This window comes from Sus scrofa, chromosome 13 (assembly GCF_054392235.1).
Source record: "Sus scrofa isolate SSC_HxYL_T2T_F1_AM1 chromosome 13, Sscrofa_HxYL_maternal_Yorkshire_Landrace_v2.0, whole genome shotgun sequence".
NCBI lineage: Eukaryota > Metazoa > Chordata > Mammalia > Artiodactyla > Suidae > Sus > Sus scrofa.
In genome coordinates, this window is record NC_139395.1 from 159,963,660 (window position 1) to 159,984,786 (window position 21,127).

The 21,127-nt window shown below is 35.5% G+C and overlaps 1 protein-coding gene across 37 annotated transcripts in view; it reads left to right on the plus strand.

Moving 5' to 3' along the window:
- The window catches only part of ZBTB20 (zinc finger and BTB domain containing 20), a 792,790-nt gene that overhangs the window by 356,881 nt on the left and 414,782 nt on the right, over positions 1–21,127 (plus strand). The window contains exon 5 of one of the 37 annotated variants that reach the window (XR_014824817.1): positions 5,467–11,654. The exons of 35 other annotated variants lie outside the window; for them this stretch is intronic. The gene's annotated coding sequence lies outside the window, so the exon portion shown is untranslated. Of the gene's footprint in view, positions 1–5,466; positions 11,655–21,127 lie in introns of those variants that run through there. One more of the 37 variants, XR_014824818.1, reaches the window with a different exon arrangement.

Here is a 21,127-nt window from a genome sequence, read left to right on the forward strand (position 1 = left end):
CTGAACAGTTTTGCTGAGTGGCTATAGTATTTTGCCTTCCCAGCAGAAATGTATAAGAGTCCTTGTTGCATCCTTAGAAACCCTTGATATTGTCAATATTCTGTTATTTTAGTCATTGTAATAGTGAGAGTGGAAACACTTTTTTTTTAACTACATTTTTAAAAAATTTATTTATTTTGTCTTTTTGGCCTTTTCTAGGGCCGCACCCGTGGAGGCATATGGAGGTTCCCAGGCTAGGGGTCCAATTGAAACTGCAGCTGCTGGCCTACCCCAGAGCCACAGCAACGCAGGATCTGAGCCATGTCTGCGACCTACACCACAGCTCACAGCAGTGCTAGATCCTTAACCCACTGAGCGAGGCCAGGGATGGAACCTGCAACCTCATGGTTCCTAGTCAGATTCGTTAACCACTGCGCCATGACAGGAACTCCTTAACTACATTTTTTTTAAAGCTGTAAATGATAATGTCATTCTGGGGCCATAATCTTTTCTGACTCTATTTTTAGACATACTCTGTTCTCACATACATTTTTGTGTGGAAAAAAAATGTGGTCTACTATTTTCATTATTTCTGATACTGTTACTTTTACCCTACTCTTCCCAGAATTGCTGTTTTTCTCTATAACAGTGCATTAATTTAATTTTTCAGAATTTTCTTTCTTGAAGATCTAAAAAAATCACCTGTTTATATATAAATTATCTTGTAGATTAAAATAGTGTGTATACCTACATAAATGTTAAGTATGAGGTATAAGAAAATTAACGTACTCATTTAATATACTTCGTTGAATACAAACCATATCTCAACCAGTTAGGTGAAAAATGCATAGTACCATAGGAAAGGGCAATCTGAAAAATATCTAAGTGATTAGCAAATCCGACTAGGAACCATGAGGTTGCAGGTCCGGTCCCTCGCCTTGCTCAGTGGGTTAAGGACCCGGTGTTGCCATGATCTGTGGTGTGGGTTGCAGATGCTGCTCGGATCCCACGTTGCTGTGGCTGTGGTGTAGGCCGGCAGCTACAACTCTGATTAGACCCCTAGCCTGGGAACCTCCATATGCCACGTGAGTGGCCCTAGAAATGGCAAAAAGACAAAAGAAAAAAGAAAAAAAAAAAAAAAGAATGTGGTTGCTTGGAGTTCCTGTTGTGGCGTAGCAGGTTAAGAACCTAACATAGTGTATGTGAGGATGCAGGTTTGATCCCTGGCCTGGCTCAGTAGGTTAAGGATCTGACCTTGCCACCTGCTGTGGTGTAGGTCACAGATGTGACTCAGATCCCATGTTGCTGTGGCTGTGGTGTAAACTCCAGCTGAACTCCGATTCGACCGCCAGCCTAAGAACTTCCATATGCCACAGATGCGGACCTTTAAAAAGGGGAAAAAAAGGACGTAATCGATGAAATAAAATTCTTTAAGATCAGCACCTTAGGTGTTGAATGGGTCTTGATTTCTAAAATAATATTTCGGAAAAATGAAAAAAAATTCATGTCATGAACACACATTTTCTTTCAAAGAAAGAGTCGTGTCCTAGAGTTAGGAGACCAATATCACAGCCTCACTTCTGCCATTTTGTAGTTTTGAAGCTTGAGCAAGTCATTTCACATATCCAAATTCATTTCCTTGTCCATAAAAATCAGAAAGTTGGCCAAGATGATCTCTAAATTCCTTCCAGCTTAAAAATTAAAAATGAACACTGTGTCTTTCCAAGATTTGCATCTAGCTACTAAGGATGGCTTTAAGAAAGGCAACATTTTTATTATTCTTAACAAAGATGGACTTTACATCACAATGTAACATAATTAATTTACTGTTCCTCCTTGCTTCAGGATGTTGTTTATACCCTGATACAGAAGCCTACTTTAATTTCACTCAGCTGCTCAGAAGCATTTCAACATGTGAAATAATTTTCTCTCTCTCTGTCTCTGTAATAATGTCACCTCTTGGCTTGGCGACCTCACACTCATCTGATTTTCCTCCTGCCTTACTGACTTGTCACTCTCTTTAGTTGGATCCTCCTTCTCTGCTCCATTTTACTTCCTAGAGGAGCTCCTCTAATCCAATAGCTTTAAGTACTCTTTATATGCCTAGGAGTCCCAGATTCTTATCTCAGGTCTGACCTTACTCTATCACCTGAGCTCTAGACTTATAAATGCAACCATTCACTTACTGTCTCCATTGAATGTCTTCTAAGGCATCTTAAATTTAGTAAGAAATCCTGATTCCCCACCTCATCTCTGTGACCATCCTGGTGGAAGAGGCCTGCTCCCATTATGCTGTATCTCATCTTTTTTCTTATTCTTTTACCTTTGGCATACAGTTTCCTTAAAAACTTAGTTGGCTTCTGTTCCACTTGTTTCAGGTCATTTCCATATGTGAGTTACCATAGCAAAAGCCTCACCTGGATAATTTTTAAACCTGGAAACTCTATATTGATGTTTTTAACTGGCCTGTGCTATCCTCATCTCCACTTTTTCCAATTTAATAGTGGTTTCCTGGAGCCATTAGAAAAAACAGGCAGGATGGGAAAGCCTACCCTTAACCTGTTCTTGCTCTGAGCAGGTTGTCATTGTCTGTTAGATAAGTAATACCTGAAGGGAGATGCTTATCTCCTGCAAAAGGCTGACACTCTACTTTAGTTTGGGGCACAAAAGTTGGCTCTGTTAAGCTTTTATAATGTTAACTCTTTGTAAGATTGCTCTCCATTGTCTGGTCCCATGCCCTCTAGATACCCTTTAATGTGTTCCCACTGACTGCACAGGTCTCTTTCTACTCTTCCCTTGCTAGAAATGCTTTATTCTGAATGAGGGAGATGGGTCATTCCCCTACTTAGAAACTTCCATTGACTCCTCATTGCTCATAGAAGTGTAATCCAACTCCAAAGTGTGATAATTAAAAGTCCTTCAGAATCAAATAATACCATCAGAATTTCTATATATGGTAAATTTGGCATATTGAAATGTATTAACGCACTGAAAGGGCATGCCAAACTGGCTAAAATGTTAGGCACTAAATAATGGTAATTATTTTATTAACAAAATAACTTGGTGTTTTTAATATTTAAAGGATTCGCCTTCAAAAAATATATCTTAAGATTCAACAATCCTCTTCTAGTAATCTTTCCATAAGAAAAACTTGCATGTATATTACAATAATTTTCATTGCAATTTTATTCAAAGTAGCAAAAATTTCAAAGCATACTAGATTTTCATCAAAAGATAAATGGTTTAATATGTTGTTACATTAGACTATATCTTTGCTATTACAAAGCATAAAATTGATCCATATATACTGCTCTGAAAAGATTTACATAATATATGTTAGGTTTAAATTACAAAGTCGTAGGTTAATATAGGTAAGTCTGTTATCTTACATTGATAGGAGTGACCTATAACTGCCACAAAAAATGGGAAGAACATACTCCAGTCTGGTTATCTTAGGGGGGTGACCGAGGAAGACTGCAGGGACAGAGGGGACTTATTTCACTTCTTATTAAGGTTAATTTTTAAGTGGTGGGATGCTTTGTAATTTTCTAAACTTTATTTTATGTTTAAGGGGGAATGGGATAATTTTCAGTGATTTAAAAAAAAAAACCCAAAACTTCAAGTTGAAAAATCCCCTGTAAAAATCAAAAGTGTGCCTTAGAAAAATCACTGGGAACTATATACAAATGAGCATTAATAGATTTGTTGACTCAGTCTTACCTGGAAAAATAAAATGTAGTATTTTGGGAAAAAATGAAATAGAATTTGGGGGAAAAAAACCTTTTTGAGGACTTAACAAGTTACCTAGGGCCAACCTTATTTAGGACCATCAAGGAATTTGTATAATAACACAGTTTTGTAGCTCTTTAACTCTACCAGGAACCAGATACCATATTTATTCTGTAAGTTTCTAGAAAGTCATCCAGAATTTTGAATTTTCTGTTACTTTGACTATTACAGAATGTTCAACTATGCCTTAAGCAATTGATAAATCATATGACATTTTACCTCAAATATTGTAGATTGACTTTTTCATTTTTTTCTTGAAAATAGGCATTTGAGTGTAAATAAATGTATGACAATAAGTTCTTGATATTTTTGTTCTAAGTAAGGGCAAGAAAATTACTTATTTATGTTCAAAAGGATCTATGTTTGCTAGGTGTCATTACAACCTCCTATGAACTATCAGGGAATCTAGAAGTTTCTTAAAGAATTTCCATGACTAAACATAGAAGTTTCAATAACAGTAACAACAGCAGCAATAAATAATAATAATAATAAAACAATATAAAAGTCACAGTTTGCAAATCCAATGCCAATCTATGTGAGGTATGAATTTATTCAATTAGTTTAAGGTAGCAAATGTTAGTATAGAAAAACAAAATTAAATTATAGAAATATTCCCTTTTGGAGGGAAATTATCAGTATGTTATATTTTCTTGTTTCACTGAAAGACTGTGTTGATTGTCTTCCTGCTTCTAACATACCACTCAAATGCTTTTTCAACAGAAATCTTTTTCCTCTGTGATGACATTCAAAGGGGCCTTTGGAAATGCAATAAATTCTAAATTGTCCTAAGAAAATTAAGAAAACAATCTACAAAGCAGAAATAAATATTTGATGCTATAGTTACATTTGCTTATTCATTCAATTATTAGAATGTATAATGTATAGGGTTTTAGATTTTACTTTTTATCTAACTGTACTGAAGGTATTAAAAAATCAAAATTATTATGCTTGTAAAGTAAGACAGTGCCATAATATCTTGAAGTTGGAAGAATTCTCAGAAATCATCTAGTACAGTGACTTTGTTTTTTAGATAAGGGGTTGGTAAACTATGGCCTATGAGTCAAATCCAGCCTGATGTTTTTCTTTGTTTGTTTGTTTCTTTGCCTGGGGAGCAAGAATGGTTTTTTATAGATGAACATTTGCAATTGATTTCATGATAAGGACACTGTCTTTAAACCTTAGCTAAGCAAAATAATTTATGCTCTAAAAAAGAATTCTATTCTTGTCATTACGAGAACTGCACTGAAAAAAAAATCAAACTTAATTATTATGTTTTAAATTTTTGTTAATGAAATACTGTGATTTATTTTAAATAATTTTATGTTAAGTTAAATTTTCTTTTTGTCTTTTTAGGGCTGCACCCACAGCATATGGAGGTTCCCAGGCTAGGAGTAGCATCAGAGCTGTAGCTACAGGCCTACACCACAGCCACAGCAGTGCTAGATCCAATCTGCATCTGCGACCTACACCATGGCTCACGGCAACACCAGATCTTTAACCCACTGAGCAAGGCCAGGGATCAAACCTGCGTCCTCATGGATCCTAGTCAGATTCATTTCTGCTGAGCCATGACAGGAACTCCAGTACATTAAATATTTTAAATGAAATATCTTTAATAAAAATATATAATGTAATTTGTTTTCTCTCCTGCAGTATAAGTACCTACACAATATAGCTTTTTTTTTTTTGTCTTTTTAGGGCTGCACCCTCAGCATATAGAGTCCCAGGATAGGAGTCATATTGGAGCTGTAGCTGCTGGCCTACACCACAGCCACAGCAACACCAGATCCAAGCCCCATCTGCAACCTATACCCACAGCTCACAGCAATTTGGGACCCTTCCTGCACCCTCATGGATACTAGTCAGATTCGTTTCTGCTGAGCCACCATGGGAACTCCAGCATAGCATTCTTGGTACTGCCTCTTGATCCACAAAAACTAAAGTATTTATGATCTGGCTTTGTATAGAAGTTTGCTGACTCCTGTCCTAGATGAAGGACCTCAAGTTCAGAAAAGCTGAATCGATATTCCCAAGGTGTTGGTTAGGTCCATTTCATCTCCTTGAGTTAGTATATTCTAATACTGTATGGGCTCTGGAGTGTCTGGTTTGAATCCTAACTCTACCTTTTACTATCCCATTTAACTTAAACAAGTTATTTCACTTCATTGTCTCCGTTTTCTTATCTGTAATGTGGTGTTGTTATGAGCATTAAATAAGATAATATGTATGAAATAATTACAGTACTACCTTGCACATGGTTAGTGCTCAATAATTGTTACTTATTGTTATAATCAGTGTCAATATGTTTAATTAGTAGGATACCCTAAAGAGAAGGGAGTAGTTCATATCCTGTCTCAGAGCTGGGAAAAACTTGGCATTTATTCACATTCTCATTTTCTCAGCATGATTTGTTCATCCTTATTAAACAATAGGTCCATGAGTTAATCCAAAAAATCGTGCACTTATAAAATATAAAACATGCATGCAAATTTATAATATTGATAGGGAAACTTAAACACAGAGCCACTTAAATGACAGCCACACAGCACACCTGCCCTGAGTCCAACAGATGAGAGAGAAACTGTTTTGTTCTCTCATCTTGAATATCCTAAGGACAGTTTCACCATATTTAAGACTATTTGAACTGACTACATTCCTTTCAATGATGGGGCAGAGTCAGCCACTATTTGCTATTTTTTTAAATAATCACATTTAATTGTATTCTCTGCAATGGTGAAATGTTGTATTTTTGTTCATTCTCTTCTATGCTATTCACATAAAACATTATTTGCCCAGATTATTGATGCTCTTCATCTACTGCTTAGACTACAAAGCCGTGATGCTGAACTAGATGAAATCCAGTGAGATAAATGCCCTATGTATTAGATCATTTAGTTTTTACTGTATTAGTCCTCTAGACTATGGCAGTTCTTGTTAACTATTCTTTTCATGCAAATAAAAAATGAAGACAGTTTTATTCCTCCCCAAGAGTCTAAATGAAAGAAGGCACTATGTTTTTGCTTTAATAAATCTAAAATTTTGATTTCTAAAACAGACCCACTGTGCAGTTGACAATTTGTGGGGAAATATTTGTTGTAGGATATAGGTTATGCCTTGGATTTGAAGAAGAATCACAACAAAAGGACCAACAAACCTTTACTTATTAAAATGATAAGAATTGGTGTTGCCTCTAATTGCTTCCTTCATGACCTCTGTGTTACGTTTGTTCAATTTACTGGTCCTAGCAAGATTTTACTTTTCTCATGCCTGTAGATATAATGTCACAAAAGAAAAAATTTTTGTTGTTGTTGTTTCATACATCATCACAGCCATTTTCCTGATGTTGCTGTCATTTATAATAAAAGATGTATCTTAACAGAAAAAGAAACCCTAAGGTAGGAAAAAAAGCTGCCATCTTGAGTCTTAAAGAAATTAAGAAAATAAATGTTTCTGCTTGATGTATCCATAATTAGATAGGTAGTTCAAAAGGCAAAATTTTGAATAGCAAGCAGTGTGCATAAGACACTTGTGGCAGTCTACTCCATAGATTTAAGTGAGACTAAATCAGAAGAAATTCAAGGTCAATTAAAACCACTAGCACTTTATATTTGTCCAAATATAGTTCTGCCCTATTTGTGGAATGATTTAAAGTATAAATAGCTTACAAGTGTGCACTTCCATAACATCCACTTTTTCATTTTAACATAGAATGTGTCATGTTGTAGTAATTAATTTAATTGTCTGAATCTCCTTCTTGGGCAGAGCACCAGTTCTGTCCTGATCACCATATTATCCAATGTACTCAGCATAGTTCAAAATCTGATATGAAGTAGGTCCTCACATTAGCTTGAATGAACAGAGGAATGAATATGCACAAAAGGATGAATTTTCTAAGGGCATTATTATTACTTTATATACTAGATTTATTGCCATTTCAGGGACCTGTATATCAACTAATAGCCATGAACTATATATAAATACCTTTGAGTTTCATACAAATACAAAGAAATGCCTTTGATGTTGATGTCATTCATTCACAGATATTTTCACTTATATCTGCACATCAATTTCCAAATTAAAAATGTAATGCTCTATTTTCACAGATTTAGATTAACTATTTGCATCAAGATTGAGCTCAGATATTATCCTCTCTTCTAAAACTACCTTGATTCCCTCAGCTATAAGTACTTAACTATTGTCTGATCTTCCACAACACATTATCTAGGATTCTTCTGTTGAATTGATTTTCTGATTCTTGCCATGGTTTATTATCTGATTTCATTTGCTCCCCACATTGTACTTGTCAAGTGCTGCATAGTAGATTCTGAAATATTTGTGAATTTTTGAAAAGAAAGATACAGAAAAAAAAAAAAAAACCTCACAAAACATACACAAATTGAGACTTCAAAATATTTTATTCTATGGAGTTCCTCTTGTGGCTCAGTGAGTTGAGAATCCAACGAGTATCCATGAGGATGTGGTTTCAATCCCTGGCCTTGCTCATTGAGTTAAAAATGCAGTGCTGCTGAAAGTAGGTGCAGCTCAGATCCTGCATTGCACTGTAGGCTGGCAGCTGCACCTCTGATTCGACCCTTTCCCCAAAGCTGGGAACTTTCATATGCCATAGGTTTGGCCATAAAAAGGAAAAAAAAAAAATTATTCTTACCGAGAGCATTTATTCTCAGCACAGAATTCTGAGATCCATTGCTAGATCATAACAGCCAGTCACTTCTACCTCACACTTCCCTCCACTGAATATGAGTGTCTGTGGGAGTCTTAGCTGTCCCTTTGGGGACCGCTAACTAGCCTTCGCCATTGTAGTAATTGTTATTAATTAACTAGTTCTCACTCATTCAGTGAATATTTTTTTGGAGCAACTGTTGAACAAAAATGAATCGAACATTTTTTTTTTTTTTTTTTTTTTTGTCTTTTTGCTATTTCTTTGGGCTGCTCCCGCGGCATATGGAGGTTCCCAGGCTAGGGGTCAAATTGGAGCTGCAGCCCCCGGCCTACGCCAGAGCCACAGCAATGCAGGATCCCAGCCGCGTTTGCAACCTACACCACAGCTCATGGCAATGCCGGATCGTTAACCCACTGAGCAAGGGCAGGGATCAAACCCGCGACCTCATGGTTCCTAGTTGGATTTGTTAACCACTGCACCACAAGGGGAACTCCTGAATTGAACAATTTTTGTCTTCAAGTGGATCACTGTACAATCAGAGAAAAAAAAATATGTAAACAAATAATTACATAGTAGAAGGTTAATTACTTTGAGACATGTATGAGATAATGTGGGGTCATGTAAATGGGGCATTCACACTTTCACTTTACTCTAGGAGTGTTCTCTCATGTTCTTCACATCAGATGATATACGCTTCCTGCTGAGCCTCTCTTGCTCTCTCATTTTCTCCTTTGTTTTTCATAAAGGAGTCACCTCTCAGATGCTTTAAACCAGAACTAAGTGCAACCTTTTAGCTTACTCCTTTTAAAAGAATGATAATCCCTGTCTCAAACACATCTAAGTAAACCAAAGTGAGGCCTTTCCTCAGACTACATTATTCATGCTGAGATGGAATATTGGTATGAATTAAATTAGGCAACAAATTGAAAGAGAGATTACTTAAACAAGGCTTATTAATGAGAATATTCTCACCCCCTGAAAGTGTTTAACAGGCTTGTACCTATTAGTAGTAACAGCTATTTATTGAGTAATTACTATGTGCCAGTCCCAGTTCTAAAAGATTTATATGAAAGTTCTATTATTCCATCCTCACCACTGCACTTTTAAATAGTCACTATTGTTATCTAATTCTACTGGTGTGAAATTGAGGCACAGAGAGGAATAAATTTTCCCAAAATCAACTAAGTGGCAAAGCCAAGATTCAGTCCCAGGAAGTCTGATCTCAGAGGCTACACTTTTAACAAGTTTACGTAGTTCCTAGTAGCAAGTATCCAAATTAAAATTTATCTTTATATAACTTTAGAAAGGATTTTTATTTTCTACATTTTGGGGGGGATAATATTTATCCTAAAATAGATTTTAACAATGGTCTTTGTGTTTCCCTTCAATTTACATATATGCTGGGGAAGCATGAGGTTAGATAGACAGAATAAATGAATGAATGGTTTCCATGTTAGAAGTATGGGACATAGTTGTTTCTTTATGATAAGGTAGTGATTCCCTACCTAAACTATTTATATGTTAATGATCTAAGCAATTTAAAAAAAATTGATGCCACCATTTTTGTAATATTTAAGCTAGTCTCCAGCAAAGACCTGGATGCATTCTAGAGAATTCATCTCTGCTTAGTGCTCTACTCCAGTGAAAAACTCTTCTCTTTCCTTTTCCTCTCCTTCACCAACCTTCTACTGTTAAGTTTTTTCTGTTTCTCTTTTCATGTAACAGCCATTTTGTCTCAATGCAAATATTAAAGTAGGCTTTATTAAAACACTAACATATTGTTTCTTCAACTATAAAATAAGGGATTGGAATAGATGTTCCTAAGGGTCTCTATGAAAGACTCCATGATCTAGCCATATAGTTGATGGAGAGCCCATTTTTTAAAAAAAATACAGTAATCTGTAACCAAGACACATCATAATAGTCATTGATGTAGAATATTTTTATTCAGAATTTAAAATCTGGTTTTATTCATTATAGGCATTTAAAAATTCACTAAAGTCCTTCAAAGAAAAAAAAGTTAACTTTACATTTTTGGTGTGTATAATCTGCCTGTGTAGGAGAAGCTGGATAAATCTAGCCACTTTGAAGATCTAAACTCATAATCAAAAGGTGTTTATTGGAAAACTTATACTAAGTAGCTGATAACCTAGGACTTTGATTAGTTCAAGTCCCAAAAACATGATGACTGAAATGCTAGAAACAAGTCCTTGTTCATCTAAAAAGATACCCAATTATGTCTTATATTTTCCCAAATGTCCTTGACTTTTGATTTTTAAAGCTCCATTTATTTCAATCATCTCCCCATCACAACAAACTGTATTATACTAAACTCGACCACTTATATTTGTTACTGCTAAGAAACAGTAAAAATTACTAGCTTGTGGGATGATAATCTATGCTAAAGGAGTTAAGATACTTTTGTATTAGAATTTAAAAAAAATATTTTATTGTATATCTCTTCAGCAAACAATGCTTTATTACAATGTTTGCAAAGCCAAATGAACCAACCCTTACTGATCCTAGCCACCTTTTTCCTGTGTCTTGCATTATATGTTAGCTAGTTATTCGTTAAGAATTTACTATGTGTTGTAGACTAGTTGAAAGAAAAACATATTTCCTGACCTCTAGAAACTCAGAAACAAGTGAGATGGTGATAAATGGGAACATTAACAGTTTCATCCTGAGTTGCTGGAAGGGTTAATAAAGGAGTAAAGAGCAATTATAATTACATGGTACTCTGAAAACATGCACCACACTCAAAGGGAAGATATGCATTCTGACCTTCCAAAGATAAGGTGCACATAACTTTAAAGCAAATAAAAGTGAGACGGGGGAGTATGAAGGTGGAATTTGCATTGATTGCTCTTCACTCCAGATAGTGAAACTCTTAAGTCCTGAGCTCTTGAACTGCCTTAGGCCAGGATACAGCTGGTAGTGGTGGAAAGTGGAGAAGGAATGCAAGATTCTTGTTACTCAGCTTCCCCAAACATAGGCACGTGGGGACAACTACCAGTTTCTTTAGCCTCCTGGTACTTTGAATGCCTTCAGGATATCTTTCATCAATGTAATTGTTGTATTAATCATCAGTTTATCTTTGGTTTATTTTGTTAAAAAAATAGAATATTGTGCTTTTATGTTTTTAACTCACTGTCACATGAATGAATGCCCAGTGGTAGTTGTAAAAATAAATGACTATCTTTTGCATATTTTGTCATTGGAGTTATCTTCAAAAGGAGAACCCAATCTCTATTTGCTTTTCAAAAGTACTAGATAGAGAAGAGAGTCAGCATTTCTACTTATTTCTGAGTTCTTCTCAGTTGCTGATTGATCCAGAATCTCGTTAGGCTTTCCAGAACTTTATTTCTCCCTCTATATTAGTGGTCTAGGTCTGCTGACCTCATGTTGATTATGAAGATTAATGGTTTGGTTGTTGAAAAGCCCAATAGCTGAAAAGAATCATGGAAACTGAGACGTCTTCCTTATCCTTTTTAATGGTGCAGCTGCTATAGATTTTTAATGATGAAAGTGATAAACTGAGCATTTTGGTCAAATAATAGTCATTTTGCTGTTGAACTCTTCCAGACTTAAGTTATTATTTTAATACATCTACATAGGAATTCTTGAGTTTAGGTTACAAATTATCTCTGAGTTAATTAATCTTTAAAATTGGCTGTCCTCTAAATAGCTAAAGGAAAGTTACCTCAAGTGCAGACAGAGGATCTTCACTTTTACAGCATAGTTTATATGTGCCAGATAGACTATGTATATGCCAAATCAATTGTTGCAGTAGTTCATGATTTAGGGGGAAATGACTGCTAATATGCTAATATGTTATATATAAACATTTTTTTTTCCCACTGTACAGCAAGGGGGTCAGGTTATCCTTACATGTATACATTACAATTACATTTTTCCCCCACCCTTTTATTTTAAAGGAAAAATATAATAGATTTTTTCCCCTGTTCATAAAACATGCAAACTAGCATTAGAAAATTAGAGCATTCCTACTATATAGCACAGGGAATTATATTCAGTCTCTTGGGATAGACCATGATGGAAGATAATAAAAGAAAGGGGGAGTTCCTGTTGTGGCTCAGAGGTAACAAACCCAACTAGTATCCATGAGGTTGCGGGTTTGATCCCTGGTCCCCTCAGTGGATTAATGATCTGGCCTTGCCATGAGCTGTGGTGTAGATCGCAGACACAGCTCAAATCTGGTGTTGCTGTGTCTGTGGAGTAGACCGGCAGCTGCAGCTCCAATTCGACCCCTAGCCTGGGAACTTCCATTTGCCACAGGTGCGACCCCAAAAATTAAATAAAGTGAACATATATCTATATATGTAGACTGGATCACTTTGCTGTACAGCAGAAATTGGCACAACATTGTAAATCAACTATGAAAATAATAAGAACAAAAGAAAATTGGGGCATTTACATTTACAATCTGTAAAATCTGCTAAATGACCTCATGTACTCTCTGTCTTGTTTATTTTCATTCTCAACTTGCTGTAGATCAAAAATACCCTTAAGAACTCCAGTATCTCCGCAGAGAATTTTGTCTTTACTCCTCCTCCTTCAACCTGAGACTGGTGATTTCAGGAATGTGTTGAACAATGAGGTTCTTGAAATAGTTACCATCTATATTAGTTTCCTATGGCCACATAACAAATTACTACAAACTTAGTGCATCAGAAATAGCTTCTCTCATCATTCTGGAAGTCAGAAGTCCAGAATCAGTATCAGTGAGCTGAGATCAAAGTGTTGGCAGGACTCTGTTCTGTCTGGACGCTCTAGAAGAGAATGCCTTTTTTAGTCTCTAATGACTGTCAACATTTCCTGGCTTGTGGCTGCATCACTTCACAATCTCTACTTTCATGGTCAATTGACTTGTCCTCCTGTGTCTGTGTGTAATCTCCCTCTTCTAAAGATACATCTAATTGAATTTAGGACACATCTAGGTAATCCAAGATAGTCTCCCTATTTTAAAACCCTTAACTTAATTATATCTGCAGAATCCTTTTTTCCATATAAGGTAATAGACACAGGTTCCAAGCAAGGATCAAGATACGGCTTTCATTTAGGGGAGAGACTTATTTAGCTTAGCACACCATTTTCTCCTGTGCACCTGTCCTCCGTTTCCTGCCTTGTCCTCCCTTCATTTCTGCTGGGACCACTCAGCCAGACCAAGAAAATATGAGAGATGTCCAAAGATCTCACTTTCCTATTCACTCTTTGTACTTTAGATGAAACAAGTGAGCAAGTAATGGCAGATCCAAGCATTAAGATTATATAGGACTGGATAAGGCTGGATCCATGAGCAATGGTCTGCAGATTTTTATCTTTTGTTTGCCCTGATTCACGTAATTTCGATCTTAATTCTAAGGACACTTGCCTGAAGAGATTCAATTCTGCCTTTCTCAGCATTAACCTTGCTCCATCACTCTGCCTAAGGCCAGGAGAATCCAATGGCTCAATCAAATGTCAACTTCCTGTCACACTCCATTCAGGAAAACTGTATGCTGTAGCAGTGGGTCTTGAGTGTTTATTCTTATGCTACATAATGAAGAGGGACATTGCAGAAAGGTGGCTGTGGGGAAAACATCTGGAAGAAATAAATTCCCTAGGATCAAAGGGTTCCGTGTGCAGCCCAGAGGGTCCTCATGGTGCTCCCAAGAGCAAACAAACAATTCTCTTGATGAGTCACTGCAATTTTTTTCTGCCAAAAGCCCACATGTGTTGCAAGATCTCAAGGAAAAGGGGTGGAATAAGGAGAGAGAAGGAAAATTAAAGAAGGCAACAAAAGTGATTTTTAAAAGATCCTAACCATATGAATTAAAGAAATCTCAATATGATTACAATCCTTTAATATTCCCACCATCCTTAATATTGGATTACTTATACTGGGGCAGAGTAAAATTAAATATCACAAAATATTTTTTAAAACACAAAAACCAGTGGGACAAAGAAAGGATGTTTTGGAAGAATATTACACTCTGAAACAATATATTTTTTTCTCTAACATGTGAAAATTGGCAGAGGAGGGTGAAGCCCAGGACTATGTCCCAAACCCTAGCCAGTGGCATTTTACTGAGGAAAAAAAAAAAGTTACTTATGAATCAGTACAGCCATGCTTTGTTCTGCATGAGTGTTTTAATAGAGCGAGTGTAATATAAGGATCAGGTGGGCTCGTGGGAATGGAACAAAAGGTTTTGTAAAATTAAAGCAAAATAATTATAGCTCTAGGTGCAAAGCGAGCATACTCCAGCAGTTGATAGCAAGGACCTGCTCAGAATGGAGAAGGGAGGGGCTGTGCTGGAAGTTTTTTTTTTTTATTTTTTTTTTATTCACTAACAAAGGCTTTTAATAGGTAACAGTTGTAAAGCGTCTTTGAAAGTAATTAATGCACCCACACAAAAATTTATTAAAATGAAAATTTAAGGAATTGTCTAAAATGAATTAATTAACAAAAAAAGAACATCATGCCTTTCTTATTTTTTAAAGAAGGAGAGAAGGTTAAGCAAAGCAGATTTTTGTGAGATTGCATTTTAAATGTTCCTGGTTTATTTAGTATCTGAATAGCCCTAAAAAGGATAGTTGGCAGAATTAATTCTTATTCACCCCCTTCAGAAATACTAAATTGCAACAGACATAAAATGGTGATTAATTTGGTGTGCATGGGACTCAAAGTCCTTCAAATTATGATATTTCCCTATAAAATGACCAGAGTTTTTACTAAGTTTTCAGAGACCGGTAGTAAGCAGAATGTGATACTCAAAAGAAGAGGAAGGTGAGTGTTTTTTCTCACGTGGTCTTCATCTTTCAGGGCTCTTAATAGGCCTTTTAGAGCTGCATTTCCTGTTGTGGCCTCATGGAACAGAAAAGGAAGGCTGCAAAGTGTGTTGCTAGTAATTTTTACCTCAAGTAGTTCCTATCTCTACAGGGAAAAAAAAATGAGCTGCATTTATCCCATTTCTGCAAGAATTTTTAATCACCATATTTGTTTTTCTTTTGAATTCTGTTGGATTATTTCATACTGTGATATAATTATAAGTAGAACATGTACTACCTGCTGAGATTTTACCCTTTATTGTAAGAATCATTTCTAGTTTATTATAAAAGTATATGTTTTCAGTATATTGCTGTTATACCTCAAAAAGTTTTAGGTTCTGAACTTAGATATGTCTTCAAAGGTCAAGTCCTCTAAACCTTCCGTGTTGAAAAGTCATTGGAGAATTGCTGCCTTTCCTCCAATGTTGTTTTGTTTTGTCAAGGTCAGAATACAGCTATACAAAAAAAAAAAAAAAAGAATAAAAAGAAAATTAAGCTTGGAAGTTCCATTTGAAAAATAGCTCTGCTGATGCCAAATAAAAATATGTAATTATAGTTTTGAAAATAATTTCCTTTAAATGTATGGCTATAAGTCATCTTGTATAGTGGAAAAAGCATGCCCTAATACACATATGATCTGTAAAATTTGAAAATATTTGCTTGGATTCAGTCTTCTTTTTATTATCTCTTAAATGGCCATTATCATCATGTCTTTATAATCCTTTGAATTAGTCTCAGATTTTTCTTTTTTGTTTTTAAGACAGTGGATTTAGTTGGCCTGGAGTAGTGTAGCAATATTAGTATAGTATCCTTGCCCATGACAAAAAGGTATACTTGTGAAGCTCCTTGGTGGGGACATGTTACATTTAAGTAGATACACCCTCCTCATGATCTTTGTCCTTCAGTACTTTATTTTACTTTCTCTAGGAATTTGACTGAAAGAAGGAAAATCAAGAAAAAATGTGCTTGTTGTACCAAGAACCTTCTGTGATTATAATAGTGGTTCCTGTTCCAACTCTTTACCATATAATTTTAAACTTGTATCTATTCATCCTTGAACTGGAATGGTATATTACATTTTTATTGCTGCTGTAACGAATGACCAGAAATTTAGCAGTTTATAACACCACAAATTTATTATTTAATAGTCATGCAGATCAAAAGTTTGGGTTAGTTCAACCTATTTCTCTGCTCCATGTTTTACAAGACCAAAATTGCGTTATACTGCCAGTTCTTAACTGGAAGCTCAGGGAAGAATCTGCTTCCAGACTCATTCAATTCCTTGTGCTATGGGACGAAGATTTCCATTTCTTTGCTGGCTGTTAGCTGGAGGCCATCCTTAGCTTTTTGCACACAGGACCCTATGTCTTTGTGCAGGCAAGAGTGCTCTGAATCATTATCACTCTTTCAATCTCTATGACTTCCTCTTATACCTCATCTCTTTTCCAAATTCCAATTAGAAAACGTTCTCTGCTTTAAGGTAATTAGATTGGGCCAACCTGGATAAGCTGGAATACCATCCTTATTGTAGGTCCATCACCTTAAATGCATGTGCAAAGTCCCCTTTCCATGTAACATAACATTTGCCATGCACTAGGGAACTCCAGGTGTTAAATGGTGAAAACTTTTGGGGAGCAATTATTTCTTTTTTGCTCTAGAAGTAGAGGGAAAGACAGTATGAATACTTACAAAATCTATTAGTAGGTTTTCCCCTAAAAAAAAAAAAAAAAAAAAAAAAAAAAAAAAAAAACAAAAACAAAAAAAACTGTCCTCCTATATCTCTTTTTAAGGAGTAGTTTTTTTGTTTTTTGTGTTTTTTTCTCACTTGATAAATAGACAATTAGGGCACAGGAAAAACCTCATTGACCATCAGAGTGCGAGCTAAACTGGAGGTTTTTAGGCTATGGTAACAGATTTGATTCATTGCTATTCTTTTATTCTCCCCAAAGCATGCTAGAACCATGGTGATATTCCAACCAGGAAAGAGAAGTAAGTCAAGGTTGAATAAACCATAAATGGGATTACTAAACTATTAGTAGAGATGATTTACATGGAGGGCTGAGAAAAATTCAGTTATAACTTGCCAGGAAATAGGAAAATCTCAAGTGTCTCCTTGTTACCTAAGAAAATATCATCTGGTAAGTGAAGGCATGACATAAGGCATAGTGAAATTGGTCAGACATATGGCAGCATTCTGATTCAAGCACTGGCTAGGTGGGGTAAAGATGCAGTAGTAGGAATCCAAGTTGAATAAGGACCTGAGTTTACAGCTGAAATTAAAGTACAAGGTTCTAGCATCTCAGGGGAAAGGAACCAAAAACAAGTCTTTTGATAAGGTTGATGGAAAGGCTAAAAAGGTCAAAAGCAAACAAAGTCAAAAGGAGATAAGGTTAGGAACCAGGAAAAAATTTAACCTACATTTCACAATTTTTCTCAAGGTGGACATTAAGAGATAAATACAGGTAAATCCACTAGATTGTAATTCACTATGACCTTTCTTCAGGAAAGAAATTAGCTCATCCTAGCAATCTATCGTATTATTTTTTAATTTTAACTATATAACTCAGAATAAAATTTTAAAAAATAGAAAGGAGAATTTTCCAGCTAAAGGACTAATTTTCCAAGGGAAAACAGGAACTATAAGGACAATCAAATTGTACAACTCTTTTGACTAAAAAAATAAAATTGTAAAACTTTAGCAATAACTAAATTTTGGACTCTAATTATAACAGACAATTGAAAATACACTAATATATTCTTAAAGTCAAATTTACTCCTAATTTAATAAATCAAATTTAAGTAATCACTTATCAACTAATAGGAAGTGTAGTTGAAGGTAGATATATGTATATTGATATTTGTTCTCAAAATATGTTCTATTATGCTATTCATGTATTTATGTTGATTTGATGTATAAATTATTTGTCAACATGTGCCACTACTAAATGCAAGATTAATAGTAGAGTACAAACTTCATTTGACAATATTGTTTTCTAATAGGATAAATAAACACAATAACATATGTATGAAGACGCACATATATACCTGTGCCTATTTATAGAAAGTATCTGTAACATGTGCAGCATACATTGAAATATAACTACATACATCTATAAAAATAGCTAAATACTTTCTATTTCATTGTATGCCATCCACAAAATCCCAGTGCAAGAAACAAATAACATGTATATGGACTCAGGTAAGGGTAAATAGTATAGTCTTCATTTCCAAAGTAAGACAATGTAAGTGTCTAAATAAGTTAGGTGTAACAAACATTTTTTTGAGCATAGTGTAGGATAGCAGAAAAATTACTGGGTAAGTTATCAAAATTCCCAAGTTCTCATCTTTGCTTTGCCACATGTTAGATATGATATTAAGCATGTCATTTAATCACATACAGCCTCAGTTTGCTCAGTTGTAGAATAAAGATAGTATCTCTCCCATTTACTTTCCAGAACTCATGGCCAAATCAGATGAGATAAAGATAACTTAAGGCATTTAAAGATTATGAATACTATGAAAAAGTTATATTTTAAATAAATACAAACATTTTAGAAATCAGCAGAAAGAAAAGGTAATACGTGTAAAAAATATCCTTCATTTTCCTTTTCAACATTTTGGCTCCCTACTTGAACATCATCTAAGCTAAAATTTACCCAAATGAATAAGTAAAATAAATAAATTGATTTATGAATTAACATAGAAAATAGGTGAAATTAAGCTATAATTCTCTTTAGTGGTATCATTTATTTTAGAGACATGGACAAGGCCATCTCTAACTTGTGTGAAAAACAGAAAAAGATTACAATTTTGACCATCTTGAGCAAGAACTTCCTGTTAGCATAAAGAATGTATGGCTCTCTTCACTATTTCATTTCAAAGGAATATCATTGTACCATCATTAATTGCTTTGGAGAAAATGAGTTGGGGAAAGGAAGAATAAGGTGATTCTATTATTACGGATTTCTGTTGGCAGTTGAAAATATTGCTATCCAGAATTTTCCCTATGCCCTATTCTTGTAGGATTTGAATTTTCCAGTTGGATTGACTTGACTGTCAAAAAGTCAAGTTGATTTTTCTTTCTCTAGATTCAGTTGATAATTGGCTGAATAAAATGTTAAGAACAATTAGGAGAGGTAGTATTTTAAAGCTACTTAACAAAACAAACAAACTTTGTAGGACTATTTTATACTTTTTTTGTAACTTCTAAGAACACATTGTATAAAGTTATGGCTTCCTGTTCTATGAAGTACTTCTTCCTTGACCTACCTGCCATTACTGCTTAGCTTACATTTAAAGAAAAAAAAAATTTTCCATTCCACTGTTGAATCTTTTTAAAGAAAAATCAAGGTACAGTTTTTCTTTTTCACACAAAAGTATTCAGAGCTCAAGTTTTAAAGAGAGCTTAATTCTTGCACTAGATGTTTTTAACTCGCTTTTTGTTCAGAACACGGGAATGCTACCTTCTCTTGTTTTTCTTACCATCTGCAGGACTTTTTATTTTTTTCTGTGCCCAGTTCAGATTGTTTTGCTCTCAATACTGGCTACCTTTTCTCATTTTTTTTCTCCACTGCTGTTTTACCCCTTCCTTCTTACTCTTGCTTTGCGTCAATCTTCTTACTTCCCCGCTGTATTCATAATGCTTAGAATTGTCTGTAACGGAGTTCCCGTCGTGGCGCAGTGGTTAACGAATCCGACTAGGAACCATGAGGTTGCGGGTTGGGTCCCTGGCCTTGTCAGTGGGTTAAGGATCCGGCGTTGCCGTGAGCTGTGGTGTAGGTTGCAGACTCGGCTCGGATCCCGCGTTGCTGTGGCTCTGGCGTAGGCCAGTGGCTGCAGCTCCGATTCGACCCCTAGCCTGGGAACCTCCATATGCCACAGGAGCGGCCCAAAGAAATAGCAAAAAGACCAAAAAAAAAAAAAAAAAAAGAATTGTCTGTAACTTCTCACCTGGACAAACATCTCCTAGTTTCCCTTTTTTTTTTTTTTTTTTGTCTTTTGTGTGTGTATGTGTGTGTGTGTCTTTTTAGGGCCACACCTGCAGTATATGGAGGTTCCCAGGCTAACCGTCTAATCCGAGCTGTAGCCGCTGGCCTACACCAGAGCCACAGCAATGCCAGATCAGAGCCTCATCTGTGACCTTCTCCACAGCTCACGGCAACGCCAGATCCTTAACCCACTGAGCTAGGCCAGGGATTGAACCAGCAACCTCATGGTTCCTAGTAGGATTCGTTTCCACTGCGCCACAGCGGGAACTCCAAATCCCATTTCTTAATAGTTCTCTTCTAAGCAGGCAGCCGCTTCTCTACCAGTAATTTCTCTTGCTAATCATTCCAGTCTCATTAGGCTATGTATGTACTTTAAACAAATAAATAAAAATAAATTCATATTTATCTTCCTTGCTAGTCAAAATGCTTTTCTTAGAAGTTGAGGATTCTTTTATGTCTTCTGTAGAGTTCATATCACTTTGTGGTAAAGGTGGCAACATCTTGTTGCCTTAGCAAAAATCAAAAATTGTATGTTTCACATATATTGGTCATCCAGATGTCACTCAGACATTGAATGGTTTATTTATTTAAAGGATATCAACGACACTTTTTCTGAAGTGAATCTTACATTTTCCAGACTTATTAAAGTGTTGTGAATATGCTTTAATCTTTGCATAATGATTCTGTGATCACCATTATTGCATTAGTTTCCTAGGGCTGCTATAACATAGTACCACAAACTTGATGCCCTAAATAACAGAAATGTATTGTGTTAGAGTTCTGGTAGGTAGAAGAGCAAGATCAAAGTATCAGCAGGTTTGTTTTTTGTTTTGTTTTGTTTTTTTTCTGGAGGATTGTG